The sequence below is a fragment of the Pristiophorus japonicus genome, unplaced genomic scaffold, assembly GCF_044704955.1.
Source record: "Pristiophorus japonicus isolate sPriJap1 unplaced genomic scaffold, sPriJap1.hap1 HAP1_SCAFFOLD_293, whole genome shotgun sequence".
In the NCBI taxonomy this organism is placed as follows: Eukaryota; Metazoa; Chordata; class Chondrichthyes; family Pristiophoridae; genus Pristiophorus; species Pristiophorus japonicus.
The window spans coordinates 34233-49775 of record NW_027252702.1 but is presented as its reverse complement, the minus strand read 5'-3'; positions in this window follow the sequence as shown (position 1 = coordinate 49775).

Sequence of the window (15543 nt, the reverse complement as noted above, 5' to 3'; positions counted from 1 at the left end):
TGTTCCTGTGTAACAGGCTCGAGGGGCTGAATGGGCCTCCTCCTGTTCCTGTGTATCAGGCTCGAGGGGCTGAATGCCCTCCTCCTGTTCCTGTGTCTCAGGCTCGGGGGGCTGAATGTGCCTCCAGTTCCTGTATAACAGGCTCGAGAGGCTGATTGGCCTCCTCCTGTTCCTGTGTAACAGGCTCGAGGGGCTGAATGCCCTCCTCCTGTTCCTTTGTAACAGGCTCGTGGGGCTGAATGGCCTCCTCCTGTTGCTGTGAAACAGGCTCGAGGGGCTGAATGGCCTCCTCCTGTTCCTGTGTAACAGCCTCGAGGGGCTGAATGGGACTCCTCCTGTTCCTCTGTAACAGGCTCGAGGGGCAGAATGGGCCTCCTCCTGTTGCTGTGAAACAGGCTCGAGGGGCTGAATGGCCTCCTCCTGTTCCTGTGTAACAGGCTCGAGGGGCTGAATGGGCCTCCTCCTGTTCCTGTGTAACAGGCTCGAGGGGCTGAATTAACCAGTAAAATCTATTGATCTCCGTTTTGACAGTTTGAGTTGAGCCCGCAGTCTCAGCAGCTGGGTGTAATGGGGGAACTGAGGGATCTCGAGGCAATGGGCAGGATCGGGGGGAGCCCGGATTGTGTGCTTTGCGACTCGCGGAATGGATGAAGTGTGTGGGTTTACTGATCGGGAGCTCTGGCCCGTGCTGTCGAGCTGGAATGTGGGTCTTTGAGAGCTCGGGATGAGTTGATTCTTGTTGTGGAACATCACCTTCTGTCAGTTCTGTTTTCCGTCGCGTGACAAAACAAACCCACCTCAAGCTGCAACAAAGCAGCTGCTTTACAAATTCAGCCTCGAGGGCTCAAGGGATCATTTTCTGTTAAACAACAAACCATAGATTTATAAAAATTAGTTCCTGGGATGTGGGCGTTGCTGGCAAGGCCGGCATTTATTGCCCATCCCTAATTGCCCCTGGAGAAGGTGGTGACGCAGTCCGTGTGGTGAATTTGCCCCCACACTGCTGTCGGGGGTGGTGTGTTTGTCAGCCTTTTCTGACCATAACGGCTCGAACCGTCCCACTCCCTGGTTCTCGGGCTTGGAATTATTTAGGGGATGTGATAGACAGGCAGCTGTTTGGTGCGAGAACAAATATTTTATTTAGAAAATGGCACACCACACTAATTAACTTCATGGCATCTAACAAAATGTACAGAAAAAGGGGGAAACGTATACACAACGGGTACAGAGGCTGTGCAGTGAAAACCCCCACCTCCCACCACTGCACTAACTAAGTGAGGCTCTGAAATTGCAGGGACTTTGCTCACCAAAGGATGTCTCCACAGTTTAGACCAGTTCACACTGCTTTCCCTCTCCTCAATATTGTGGATTCTTTGGCTGGTTGTGGTGTTTTCGGTATTGGCACTGGTCGATGTTTTGATGGTAACTATGTTTTCTCCTTGAGTCAGTGCTGGGGATTGTTGGTGTTTCAGTGACTCCGAGGCTTCTTGTTAGCTTCCTCCTGTGGGTTACTGTAACCTCGTGGGGCAAGTTAGAGGTTTCAAAGCCAGCCTCGAATAGCCCAGAGCCCGAGTGCTTTTCTCGAGTGTTCTTGGATACGTTTCTTCAGAAGTGTTTGCTCAGCCCAAAGGTTACCACCAAGGCCCCCAGTTATACCTGAGTGTGCAAGTGATTTTTAATGGCTGCCTTTGTGCGATTTTGGCAGGGTGATCAATTCTAATGTGATCCCTTGGTGAGATGTTTGGTGGGCTGATTGAGCATTAGCGCGATACAAGCTTCCCAAAGGTGTTGGTGGGGTTTTCGAATGGTGCTGTTAGAAAGTAATCAGGTCTTGGTACTGTCCACTGTGTGTTTTGCTGATGTCAGGGTTTTTCTGTGTAGCCATTTTAAGAACTATTAAAATATATATGTATCTGGGTCCCTGGTAAGTGGACTTTTGTTAGACTGCTAATGTCCAAACTCAATCTAAAAGGCCCTAGTTTAGTCCAAAGGCACCTAATAGTGAGATATTTCTGTCACATTTCTCCTCCAAAAGTCTATCACAATCCCCTTTTAAATTCCAGACACATGTCCATTGAGTGGGGGGTCCCAGAATTTTGTGAATGCCACAGTGCTGTTAGGGAGGGAGTTCCAGGATTGTGGCCCAGCGACGATGAAGGAACGGCCGATATATTTCCCAGTCAGGATGGTGTGAGACTGGGAGGGGAACGTGGAGGTGGTGGTGTTCCCATGGACCTGCTGCCCTTGTCCTTCTAGGTGGTAGAGGTCGCGGGTTTGGGAGGTGCTGCTGAAGAAGCCTTGGCGAGTTGTTGCAGTGCATCTTGTTGATGGTACACACTGCAGCCAGGGGGCGCCGGTGGTGGAGGGAGTGAGTGTTGAAGATGGTGGGTAGCGTGTCGTGTCGATCAAACGGCTGCTTTGTCCTGGGTGGTGTCGAGCTTCTCGAGTGTTGTTGGAGCTGCACCATCCAGGCAAGTGGAGAGTGTTCCATCACACTCCTGACTTGTGTCTTGTAGATGGTGGAAAGGCTTTGGGGAGTCAGGAGGTGAGACACTCACCGCAGAATACCCAGCCTCTGACCCGCTCTTGTTGTCAGTCATCAAGATCCACGGCCCGGCCCTGGACACCGTGGACCATTTCCCCAGACCTCGGGAGCCTCTTATCAACAAAGGCAGACATTGACGATGAGGTCCAACCCCGCCTCCAGTGCGCCAGTGCAGCCTTCGGCCGCCTGAGGATAAGAGTGTTTGAAGACCAGGACCTCAAATCCACCACCAAGCTCATGGTCTACAGGGCTGTAGTAATACCCGCCCTCCTGTATTTCTCAGAGACATGGACCATGTACAGGAGACACCGCAAGTCGCTGGAGAAATACCACCAACGCTGTCTCCGCAAGATCCTGCAAATCCCCTGGGAGGACAGACGCACTAACGTTAGCGTCCTCGACCAGACCAACATCCCCAGCATCGAAGCACTGACCACACTCGACCAGCTCCGCTGGGCAGGGCCACATTGTCCACATGCCAGACACGAGATTCCCAAAGCAAGCGCTCTACTCGGAACTCCTTCACGGCAAGCGAGCCAAAGGTGGGCAGAGGAAACGTTACAGGGACACCCTCAAAGCCTCCCTGATAAAGTGCAACATCCCCACCGACACCTGGGAGTCCCTGGCCAAAGACCGCCCTAAGTGGAGGAAGCGTATCCGGGAGGGCGCTGAGCACCTCGAGTCTCGTCGCCGAGAGCATGCAGAAACCAAGTGCAGGCAGCGGAAGGAGCGTGCGGCAAACCAGTCCCACCCTCCCCTTCCCTCAACCACTGTCTGTCCCACCTGTGACAGGGACTGTGGTTCTCATATTGGACTGTTCAGTCACCTCAGGACTCATGTCTAGAGTGGAAGCAAGTCTCCCTCGATTCCGAGGGACTGCCTGTGATGATGATGGAGATAGTCATTGCCTGGCACTTGTGTGGCATGAATGTTACTTGCCACTTACCAGCCTAAGCCTGAATGTTGTCCAGGTCTTGCTGCCTGTGGGCAGAGACTGCTCCATTATCTGAGGAGTTGCGAATGGAACTGAACACTGTGCAGTCATCAGCGAACATCCCGACTTCTGGCCTTAGATCAGCAAAGACAAGCACGAACTCATTGAATGGCGGTGCAGGCTCGAAGGGCCGAATGGCCAAATCCTGCACCTACTTTCTATCTTTCTATGTTTCTATTTCAATGCTTTGCGACATCTCAAAGTGCTTTACAGACAATGAAGCATGTGTGAATTATTGTCACTGTTGTCAAGTAGGAAACGCAGCACGCTCCAAACAACAGCACTAAGATTAAATGATCAGCTAATCTGTTTTCCCAATGTCAGTTGAGGGATAATTATCGGTCCCAGGTCATCAGGAAGAACTCACTTGCTCCCTCAGTACTGCCCCTCCAACAGTGCGACACTCCCTCAGTACCGCCACTCCGACAGTGCAGCGCTCCCTCAGTACTGCCCCTCCGACAGTGTGGCACTCCCTCAGTACTGCCCCTCCGACAGTGCGGCACTCCCTCAGTATTGCCCCTCTGACAGTGCGGCACTCCCTCAGTACTGCCCCTCCGACAGTGTGGCACTCCCTCAGCACTGCCCCTCCGACAGTGCGGCACTCCCTCAGTACTGCCCCTCCGACAGTGTGGCACTCCCTCAGTACTGCCCCTCCGACAGTGCGGCACTCCCTCAGTACTGCCCCTCCGACAGTGCAGCACTCCGTCAGTACTGTCCCTCCGATAGTGCAGGATTCCCTCAGCACTGCCCCTCCGAAAGTGCGGCACTCCCTCAGTACTGCCCCTCCGACAGTGCAGCATTCCCTCAGTACTGCCCCTCCGAAAGTGCGGCACTCCCTCAGTACTGCCCCTCCGACAGTGCGGCGCTCCCTCAGTACTGCCCCTCCGACAGTGCGACACTCCCACAGTACTGTCCCTCCGACTGTGCAGCACTCCCTCAGTACTGCCCCTCCGACAGAGCAGCACTCCCTCAGTACTGTCCCTCCAACGGTGCAGCACTCCCGAAATACTCCCCCTCCGACAGTGCGGCATTCCCTCAGTACTGCACCTCCGACATTGAAGCGATCCCTCAGTACTGCCCCTCCAACAGTGCGGCGCTCCCTCAGTCCTGCCCCTCCGACAGTGCGGCACTCCCTCAGTACTGCCCCTCTGACAGTGCGGCGCTCCCTCAGTACTGCCCCTCCGACAGTGCAGCGCTCCCTCAGTACTGCCCCTCCGACAGTGCGGCACTCCCTCAGCACTGCCCCTCCGACAGTGCGACACTCCCTCAGTACCTCCCCTCCGGCACTGCGGTCAGAGGGCCTAGTAAGAAGGAGGAACTGAGGGAAATCCTTATTATTCGGGAAATTGTGTTGGGGAAATTGAAGGAATTGAAGACCGATAAATCCCCAGGGCCTGATGGACTGCATCCCAGAGTACTTAAGGAGGTGGCCTTGGAAATAGTGGATGCGTTGACAGTCATTTTCCAACATTCCATTGACTCTGGATCAGTTCCTATGGAGTGGAGGGTAGCCAATGTAACCCCACTTTTTAAAAAAGGAGGGAGAGAGAAAACAGGGAATTATAGACCGGTCAGCCTGACCTCAGTAGTGGGTAAAATGATGGAATCAATTATTAAGGATGTCATAGCAGTGCATTTGGAAAGAGGTGACATGATAGGTCCAAGTCAGCATGGATTTGTGAAAGGGAGATCATGCTTGACATATCTTCTGGAATTTTTTGAGGATGTTTCCAGTCGAGTGGACAAGGGAGAACCAGTTGATGTGGTATATTTGGACTTTCAGAAGGCTTTCGACAAGGTCCCACACAAGAGATTAATGTGCAAAGTTAAAGCACATGGGATTGGGGGTAGTGTGCTGACGTGGATTGAGAACTGGTTGTCAGACAGGAAGCAAAGAGTAGGAGTAAATGGGTACTTTTCAGAATGGCAGGCAGTGACTAGTGGGGTACTGCAAGGTTCTGTGCTGGGGCCCCAGCTGTTTATATTGTACATTAATGATTTAGACGAGGGGATTAAATGTAGTATCTCCAAATTTGCGGATGACACTAAGTTGGGTAGCAGTGTGAGCTGCGAGGAGGATGCTATGAGGCTGCAGAGCGACTTGGATAGGTTAGGTGAGTGGGCAAATGCATGGCAGATGAAGTATAATGTGGATAAATGTGAGGTTATCCACTTTGGTGGTAAAAACAGAGAGACAGACTATTATCTGAATGGCGGCAGATTAGGAAAAGGGGAGGTGCAAAGAGACCTGGGTGTCAAGGTACATCAGTCATTGAAAGTTAGCATGCAGGTACAGCAGGCGGTTAAGAAAGCAAATGGCATGTTGGCCTTCATAGCGAGGGGATTTGAGTACAGGGGCAGGGAGGTGTTGCTACAGTTGTACAGGGCCTTGGTGAGGCCACACCTGGAGTATTGTGTACAATTTTGGTCTCCTAACTTGAGGAACGACATTCTTGCTATTGAGGGAGTGCAGCGAAGATTCACCAGACTGATTCCCGGGATGGTGGGACTGACCTATCAAGAAAGACTGGATCAACTGGGCTTGTATTCACTGGAGTTCAGAAGAATGAGAGGGGATCTCATAGAAACATATAAAATTCGGATGGGATTGGACAGGTTAGATGCAGGAAGAATGTTCCCGATGTTGGGGAAGTCCAGAACCAGGGGACACAGTCTAAGGATCAGGGGTAAGCCATTTAGGACCGAGATGAGGAGAAACTTCTTCACCCAGAGAGTGGTGAACCTGTGGAATTCTCTACCACAGAAAGTAGTTGAGACCAATTCACTAAATATATTCAAAAGGGAGTTTGATGTAGTCCTCAATACTAGAGGGATCAAGGGGTATGGTGAGAAAGCAGGAAGGGGGTACTGAAGTTTCATGTTCAGCCATGAACTCATTGAATGGTGGTGCAGGCTAGAAGGGCTGAATGGCCTACTCCTGCACCTATTGTCTATGTTTCTATGCCCCTCCGACAGTGCGGCGCTCCCTCAGTACTGCCCCTCCGACAGTGCGGCACTCCCTCAGTACTGCCCCTCCGACAGTGCGGCACTCCCTCAGTACTGCCCCTCCGACAGTGCGGCACTCCCTCAGTACTGCCCCTCCGACAGTGCGGCACTCCCTCAGTACTGCCCCTCCGATAGTGCAGGATTCCCTCAGCACTGCCCCTCCGACAGTGCGGCACTCCCTCAGTACTGCCCCTCCGACAGTGCGGCGCTCCCTCAGTACTGCCCCTCCGACAGTGCGGCGCTCCCTCAGTCCTGCCCCTCCGACAGTGCGGCACTCCCTCAGTACTGACCCTCCGACAGTGTGGCGCTCCCTCAATCCTGCCCCTCCGATAGTGCAGCACTCCCTCAGTACTGCCCCTCCGACAGTGCGGCATTCCCTCAGAACTGCCCCTCCGACAGTGCAGCACTCCCTCAGTACTGCCCCTCCGAAAGTACGGCACTCCCTCAGTACTGCCCCTCCGACAGTGCGGCACTCCCTCAGTACTCCCCCTCCGACAGTGCGGCACTCCCTCAGTACTGCCCCTCCGACATTGCAGCACTCACTCAGTACTGCCCCTCTGACAGTGCGACACTCACTCAGTACTGTCCCTCCAACGGTGCAGCACTCCCTCAGTACTGCCCCTCCGACACTGCGGCGCTCCATCAGTACTGCCCCTCCAACAGTGCGGCACTCCCTCAGTACTGCCTCTCCGACAGTGCGGCGCTCCCTCAGTACTGCCCCTCCGACAATGCGGCGCTCCCTCAGTACTGCCCCTCCGACAGTGCGGCACTCCCTCAGTACTGCCCCTCCGACAGTGCGGCACTCCCTCAGTACTGCCCCTCCGACAGTGCGGCACTCCCTCAGTACTGCCCCTCCGACAGGGCGGCACTCCCTCAGTACTGCCCCTCCGACAGTGCAGCACTCCTTCAGTACTGCCCCTCTGACAGTGCGACACTCACTCAGTACTGTCCCTCCAACGGTGCAGCACTCCCTCAGTACTGCCGCTCCGACACTGCGGCGCTCCATCAGTACTGCCCCTCCAACAGTGCGGCACTCCCTCAGTACTGCCTCTCCGACAGTGCGGCACTCCCTCAGTACTGTCCCTCCGATAGTGCAGGATTCCCTCAGTACTGCCCCTCCGACAGGGCGGCACTCCCTCAGTACTGCCCCTCCGACAGTGCAGCACTCCTTCAGTACTGCCCCTCCGACAGTGCGGCACTCCCTCATTACTGACCCTCCGACACTGCGGCACTCCCTCAGTATTGCCCCTCCAACAGTGCGGGGCTCCCTCAGTACTGCCCCTCCGACAGTGCGGCACTCCCTCAGTATTGCCCCTCCAACAGTGCGGGGCTCCCTCAGTACTGCCCCTCCGACAGTGCGGCACTCCCTCAGTACTGCCCCTCCGACAGTGCGGCGCTCCCTCAGTACTCCCCCTCCGAGAGTGCAGCACTCCCTCAGTACTGCCCCTCCGACAGTGCGGCACTCCCTCAGTCCTGCCCCTCCGACAGTGCGGCACTCCCTCAGTACTGAACCTCCGACAGTGTGGCGCTCCCTCAATCCTGCCCCTCCGATAGTGCGGCACTCCCTCAGTACTGCCCCTCCGACAGTGCAGCATTCCCTCAGAACTGCCCCTCCGACAGTGCAGCACTCCCTCAGTACTGCCCCTCCGACAGTGCAGCGCTCCCTCAGTACTGCCCCTCCGACAGTGCAGCACTCCCTCAGTACTGCCCCTCCGACAGTGCGGCACTCCCTCAGTACTGCCCCTCCGATAGTGCAGAATTCCCTCAGCACTGCCCCTCCGAAAGTGCGGCACTCCCTCAGTACTGCCCCTCCGACAGTGCGGCGCTCCCTCAGTACTACCCCTCCAACAGTGCGGCACTCCCTCAGTACTGCCCCTCCGACAGTGCGGCACTCCCTCAGTACTGCCCCTCCGACAGTGCGGCGCTCCCTCAGTACTGCCCCTCCGACTGTGCGGCACTCCCTCAGTACTGCCCCTCCGACAGTGCGGCACTCCCTCAGTATTCCCCCTCCGACTGTGAGCACTCCCTCAGTACTGCCCCTCCGACAGTCCGGCACTCCCTCAGTACTGCCCCTCCTACAGTGCGGCACTCCCTCAATACTGCCCCTCCGACAGTGCGGCACTCCCTCAATACTGCCCCTCCGACAGGGCAGCACTCCCTCAGTACTGCCCCTCCGACAGAGCAGCACTCCTTCAGTACTGCCCCTCCGACACTGCGGCACTCCCTCATTACTGACCCTCCGAAACTGCGGCACTCCCTCAGTATTGCCCCTCCAACAGTGCGGCGCTCCCTCAGTACTCCCCCTCCGACAGTGCGGCACTGCCTCAGTACTGCCCCTCCGACAGTGCGGCACTCCCTCAGCACTGCCCCACCGACAGTGCGGCACTCCCTCAGTACTGCCCCTCCGACAGTGCGGCACTCCCTCAGTCCTTCCCCTCCGACAGTGCGGCACTCCCTCAGTACTGCCCCTCCGACAGTGCGGCACTCCCTCTGTCCTGCCCCTCCGACATTGCAGCACTCCCTCAGTACTGCCCCTCTGACAGTGCGACACTCACTCAGTACTGTCCCTCCAACGGTGCAGCACTCCCTCAGTACTGCCCCTCCGACACTGCGGCGCTCCATCAGTACTGCCCCTCCAACAGTGCGGCACTCCCTCAGTACTGCCTCTCCGACAGTGCGGCACTCCCGCAGTACTGTCCCTCCGATAGTGCAGGATTCCCTCAGCACTGCCCCTCCGAAAGTGCGGCACTCCCTCAGTACTGCCCCTCCGATAGTGCGGCGCTCCCTCAGTACTGCCCCTCCGACAGTGCGGCGCTCCCTCAGTACTGCCCCTCCGACAGTGCGGCACTCCCTCAGTACTGCCCCTCCGACAGTGCGGCACTCCATCAGTACTGCCCCTCCGACAGTGCGGCACTCCCTCAGTACCGCCCCTCCGACAGGGCGGCACTCCCTCAGTACTGCCCCTCCGACAGTGCAGCACTCCTTCAGTACTGCCCCTCCGACAGTGCGGCACTCCCTCATTACTGACCCTCCGACACTGCGGCACTCCCTCAGTATTGCCCCTCCAACAGTGCGGCGCTCCCTCAGTACTCCCCCTCCGACAGTGCGGCGCTCCCTCAGTATTGCCCCTCCAACAGTGCGGGGCTCCCTCAGTACTGCCCTCCGACAGTGCGGCACTCCCTCAGTATTGCCCCTCCAACAGTGCGGGGCTCCCTCAGTAATGCCCCTCCGACAGTGCGGCACTCCCTCAGTACTGCCCCTCCGACAGTGCGGCGCTCCCTCAGTACTCCCCCTCCGAGAGTGCAGCACTCCCTCAGTACTGCCCCTCCGACAGTGCGGCACTCCCTCAGTCCTGCCCCTCCGACAGTGCGGCACTCCCTCAGTACTGACCCTCCGACAGTGTGGCTCTCCCTCAGTCTTGCCCCTCCGACAGTGCGGCACTCCCTCAGTCCTGCCCCTCCGACAGTGCGGCACTCCCTCAGTACTGACCCTCCGACAGTGTGGCGCTCCCTCAATCCTGCCCCTCCGATGGTGCGGCACTCCCTCAGTACTGCCCCTCCGACAGTGCAGTATTCCCTCAGAACTGCCCCTCCGACAGTGCAGCACTCCCTCAGTACTGCCCCTCTGACAGTGCAGCGCTCCCTCAGTACTGCCCCTCCGACACTGCGGCACTCCCTCAGTACTGCCCCTCCAACAGTGCGGCGTTCCCTCAGTACTGCCCCTCGGACAGTGCGGCGCTCCCTCATTACTGCCCCTCCGACAGTGCAGCACTCCCTCAGTACTGCCCCTCCGACAGTGCGGCACTCCCTCAGTACTGCCCCTCCGACAGTGTGGCACTCCCTCAGTACTGCCCCTCCGATAGTGCAGGATTCCCTCAGCACTGCCCCTCCGACAGTGCGGAACTCCCTCAGTACTGACCCTCCGACAGTGCGGCACTCCCTCAGCACTGCCCCTCCGAAAGTGCGGCACTCCCTCAGTACTGCCACTCCGACAGTGCGGCGCTCCCTCAGTACTGCCCCTCCGACAGTGCGGCGCTCCCTCAGTCCTGCCCCTCCGACAGTGCGGCACTCCCTCAGTACTGACCCTCCGACAGTGTGGCGCTCCCTCAATCCTGCCCCTCCGATAGTGCGGCAATCCCTCAGTACTGCCCCTCCGACAGTGCAGCATTCCCTCAGAACTGCCCCTCCGACATTGCAGCACTCCCTCAGTACTGCCCCTCCGAAAGTACGGCACTCCCTCAGTACTGCCCCTCCGACAGTGCGGCACTCCCTCAGTACTCCCCCTCCGACAGTGCAGCACTCCCTCAGTACTGCCCCTCCGACATTGCAGCACTCACTCAGTACTGCCCCTCTGACAGTGCGACACTCACTCAGTACTGTCCCTCCAACGGTGCAGCACTCCCTCAGTACTGCCCCTCCGACACTGCGGCGCTCCATCAGTACTGCCCCTCCAACAGTGCGGCACTCCCTCAGTACTGCCTCTCCGACAGTGCGGCACTCCCTCAGTACTGTCCCTCCGATAGTGCAGGATTCCCTCAGCACTGCCCCTCCGAAAGTGCGGCACTCCCTCAGTACTGCCCCTCCGATAGTGCGGCGCTCCCTCAGTACTGCCCCTCCGACAGTGCGGCACTCCCTCAGTACTGCCCCTCCGACAGTGCGGCACTCCATCAGTACTGCCCCTCCGACAGTGCGGCACTCCCTCAGTACCGCCCCTCCGACAGGGCGGCACTCCCTTAGTACTGCCCCTCCGACAGTGCAGCACTCCTTCAGTACTGCCCCTCCGACAGTGCGGCACTCCCTCATTACTGACCCTCCGACAGTGCGGCACTCCCTCAGTACTCCCCCTCCGACAGTGCGGCACTCCCTCAGTAGTGCCCCTCCGACATTGCAGCACTCCCTCAGTACTGCCCCTCTGACAGTGCGACACTCACTCAGTACTGTCCCTCCAACGGTGCAGCACTCCCTCAGTACTGCCCCTCCGACACTGCGGCGCTCCATCAGTACTGCCCCTCCAACAGTGCGGCACTCCCTCAGTACTGCCTCTCCGACAGTGCGGCACTCCCTCAGTACTGTCCCTCCGATAGTGCAGGATTCCCTCAGCACTGCCCCTCCGAAAGTGCGGCACTCCCTCAGTACTGCCCCTCCGATAGTGCGGCGCTCCCTCAGTACTGCCCCTCCGACAGTGCGGCACTCCCTCAGTACTGCCCCTCCGACAGTGCGGCACTCCATCAGTACTGCCCCTCCGACAGTGCGGCACTCCCTCAGTACCGCCCCTCCGACAGGGCGGCACTCCCTCAGTACTGCCCCTCCGACAGTGCAGCACTCCTTCAGTACTGCCCCTCCGACAGTGCGGCACTCCCTCATTACTGACCCTCCGACACTGCGGCACTCCCTCAGTATTGCCCCTCCAACAGTGCGGCGCTCCCTCAGTACTCCCCCTCCGACAGTGCGCCGCTCCCTCGGTATTGCCCCTCCAACAGTGCGGGGCTCCCTCAGTACTGCCCCTCCGACAGTGCGGCACTCCCTCAGTATTGCCCCTCCAACAGTGCGGGGCTCCCTCAGTAATGCCCCTCTGACATTGCGGCACTCCCTCAGTACTCCCCCTCCGACAGTGCGGCGCTCCCTCAGTACTCTCCCTCCGAGAGTGCAGCACTCCCTCAGTACTGCCCCTCCGACAGTGCGGCACTCCCTCAGTCCTGCCCCTCCGACAGTGCGGCACTCCCTCAGTATTGACCCTCCGACAGTGCGGCACTCCCTCAGTCCTGCCCCTCCGACAGTGCGGCACTCCCTCAGTACTGACCCTCCGACAGTGTGGCGCTCCCTCAATCCTGCCCCTCCGATAGTGCGGCACTCCCTCAGTACTGCCCCTCCGACAGTGCGGCATTCCCTCAGAACTGCCCCTCCGACAGTGCAGCACTCCGTCAGTACTGCCCCTCCGACAGTGCAGCGCTCCCTCAGTACTGCCCCTCCGACAGTGCAGCACTCCCTCAGTACTGCCCCTCCGACAGTGCGACACTCACTCAGTACTGTCCCTCCAACGGTGCAGCACTCCCTCAGTACTGCCCCTCCGACACTGCGGCGCTCCATCAGTACTGCCCCTCCAACAGTGCGGCACTCCCTCAGTACTGCCTCTCCGACAGTGCGGCACTCCCTCAGTACTGTCCCTCCGATAGTGCAGGATTCCCTCAGCACTGCCCCTCCGAAAGTGCGGCACTCCCTCAGTACTGCCCCTCCGATAGTGCGGCGCTCCCTCAGTACTGCCCCTCCGACAGTGCGGCACTCCCTCAGTACTGCCCCTCCGACAGTGCGGCACTCCATCAGTACTGCCCCTCCGACAGTGCGGCACTCCCTCAGTACCGCCCCTCCGACAGGGCGGCACTCCCTTAGTACTGCCCCTCCGACAGTGCAGCACTCCTTCAGTACTGCCCCTCCGACAGTGCGGCACTCCCTCATTACTGACCCTCCGACAGTGCGGCACTCCCTCAGTACTCCCCCTCCGACAGTGCGGCACTCCCTCAGTACTGCCCCTCCGACATTGCAGCACTCCCTCAGTACTGCCCCTCTGACAGTGCGACACTCCCTCAGTACTGTCCCTCCAACGGTGCAGCACTCCCTCAGTACTGCCCCTCCGACACTGCGGCGCTCCATCAGTACTGCCCCTCCAACAGTGCGGCACTCCCTCAGTACTGCCTCTCCGACAGTGCGGCACTCCCTCAGTACTGTCCCTCCGATAGTGCAGGATTCCCTCAGCACTGCCCCTCCGAAAGTGCGGCACTCCCTCAGTACTGCCCCTCCGATAGTGCGGCGCTCCCTCAGTACTGCCCCTCCGACAGTGCGGCACTCCCTCAGTACTGCCCCTCCGACAGTGCGGCACTCCATCAGTACTGCCCCTCCGACAGTGCGGCACTCCCTCAGTACCGCCCCTCCGACAGGGCGGCACTCCCTCAGTACTGCCCCTCCGACAGTGCAGCACTCCTTCAGTACTGCCCCTCCGACAGTGCGGCACTCCCTCATTACTGACCCTCCGACACTGCGGCACTCCCTCAGTATTGCCCCTCCAACAGTGCGGCGCTACCTCAGTACTCCCCCTCCGACAGTGCGGCGCTCCCTCGGTATTGCCCCTCCAACAGTGCGGGGCTCCCTCAGTACTGCCCCTCCGACAGTGCGGCACTCCCTCAGTATTGCCCCTCCAACAGTGCGGGGCTCCCTCAGTAATGCCCCTCTGACATTGCGGCACTCCCTCAGTACTCCCCCTCCGACAGTGCGGCGCTCCCTCAGTACTCTCCCTCCGAGAGTGCAGCACTCCCTCAGTACTGCCCCTCCGACAGTGCGGCACTCCCTCAGTCCTGCCCCTCCGACAGTGCGGCACTCCCTCAGTATTGACCCTCCGACAGTGCGGCACTCCCTCAGTCCTGCCCCTCCGACAGTGCGGCACTCCCTCAGTACTGACCCTCCGACAGTGTGGCGCTCCCTCAATCCTGCCCCTCCGATAGTGCGGCACTCCCTCAGTACTGCCCCTCCGACAGTGCGGCATTCCCTCAGAACTGCCCCTCCGACAGTGCAGCACTCCGTCAGTACTGCCCCTCCGACAGTGCAGCGCTCCCTCAGTACTGCCCCTCCGACAGTGCAGCACTCCCTCAGTATTGCCCCTCCAACAGTGCGGGGCTCCCTCAGTAATGCCCCTCTGACAGTGCGGCACTCCCTCAGTACTGCCCCTCCGACAGTGCGGCGCTCCCTCAGTACTCCCCCTCCGAGAGTGCAGCACTCCCTCAGTACTGCCCCTCCGACAGTGCGGCACGCCCTCAGTCCTGCCCCTCCGACAGTGCGGCACTCCCTCAGTTTTGACCCTCCGACAGTGCGGCACTCCCTCAGTCCTGCCCCTCCGACAGTGCGGCACTCCCTCAGTACTGACCCTCCGACAGTGTGGCGCTCCCTCAATCCTGCCCCTCCGATAGTGCGGCACTCCCTCAGTACTGCCCTTCCGACAGTGCGGCATTCCCTCAGAACTGCCCCTCCGACAGTGCAGCACACCCTCAGTACTGCCCCTCCGACAGTGCAGCGCTCCCTCAGTACTGCCCCTCCGACAGTGCAGCACTCCCTCAGTACTGCCCCTCCGACAGTGCGGCACTCCCTCAATACTGCCCCTCCGACAGTGCGGCACTCCCTCAGTACTGCCCCTCCGACAGTGCGGCACTCCCTCAGTACTGCCCCTCCGAAATTGAAGCGCTCCCTCAGTACTGCCCCTCCAACGGTGCAGCACTCCCTCAGTACTGCCCCTCCGACAGTGCGGCATTCCCTCAGTACTGCCCCTCCGATAGTGCAGGATTCCCTCAGCACTGCCCCTTCGAAAGTGCGGCACTCCCTCAGTACTGCCCCTCCGACAGTGCGGCTCCCTCAGTACTACCCCTCCGACAGTGCGGCACTCGCTCAGTACTGCCCCTCCGACAGTGCGGCACTCGCTCAGTACTGCCCCTCCGACAGTGCAGCACTCCTTCAGTACTGCCCCTCCGACACTGCGGCACTCCCTCATTACTGACCCTCCGACACTGTGGCACTCCCAAAGTATTGCCCCTCCAACAGTGCGCCGCTCCCTCAGTACTGCCACTCCGACAGCGCAGCACTCCCTCAGTACTGCCCCTCCGACAGTGCAGCGCTCCCTCAGTACTGCCCCTCCGACAGTGCAGCACTCCCTCAGTACTGCCCCTCCGACAGTGCAGCACTCCCTCAGTACTGCCCCTCCGACAGTGCGGCACTCCTTCAGTACTGCCCCTCCGATAGTGCAGGATTCCCTCAGCACTGCCCCTCCGACAGTGCGGCACTCCCTCAGTACTGATCCTCCGACAGTGCGGCACTCCCTCAGCACTGCCCCTCCGAAAGTGCGGCACTCCCTCAATACTGCCCCTCCGACAGTGCGGCGCTCCCTCAGTACTGCCCCTCCGACAGTGCGGCGCTCCCACAGTACTGCCCCTCCGACAGTGCGGCACTCCCTCAGTACTGCC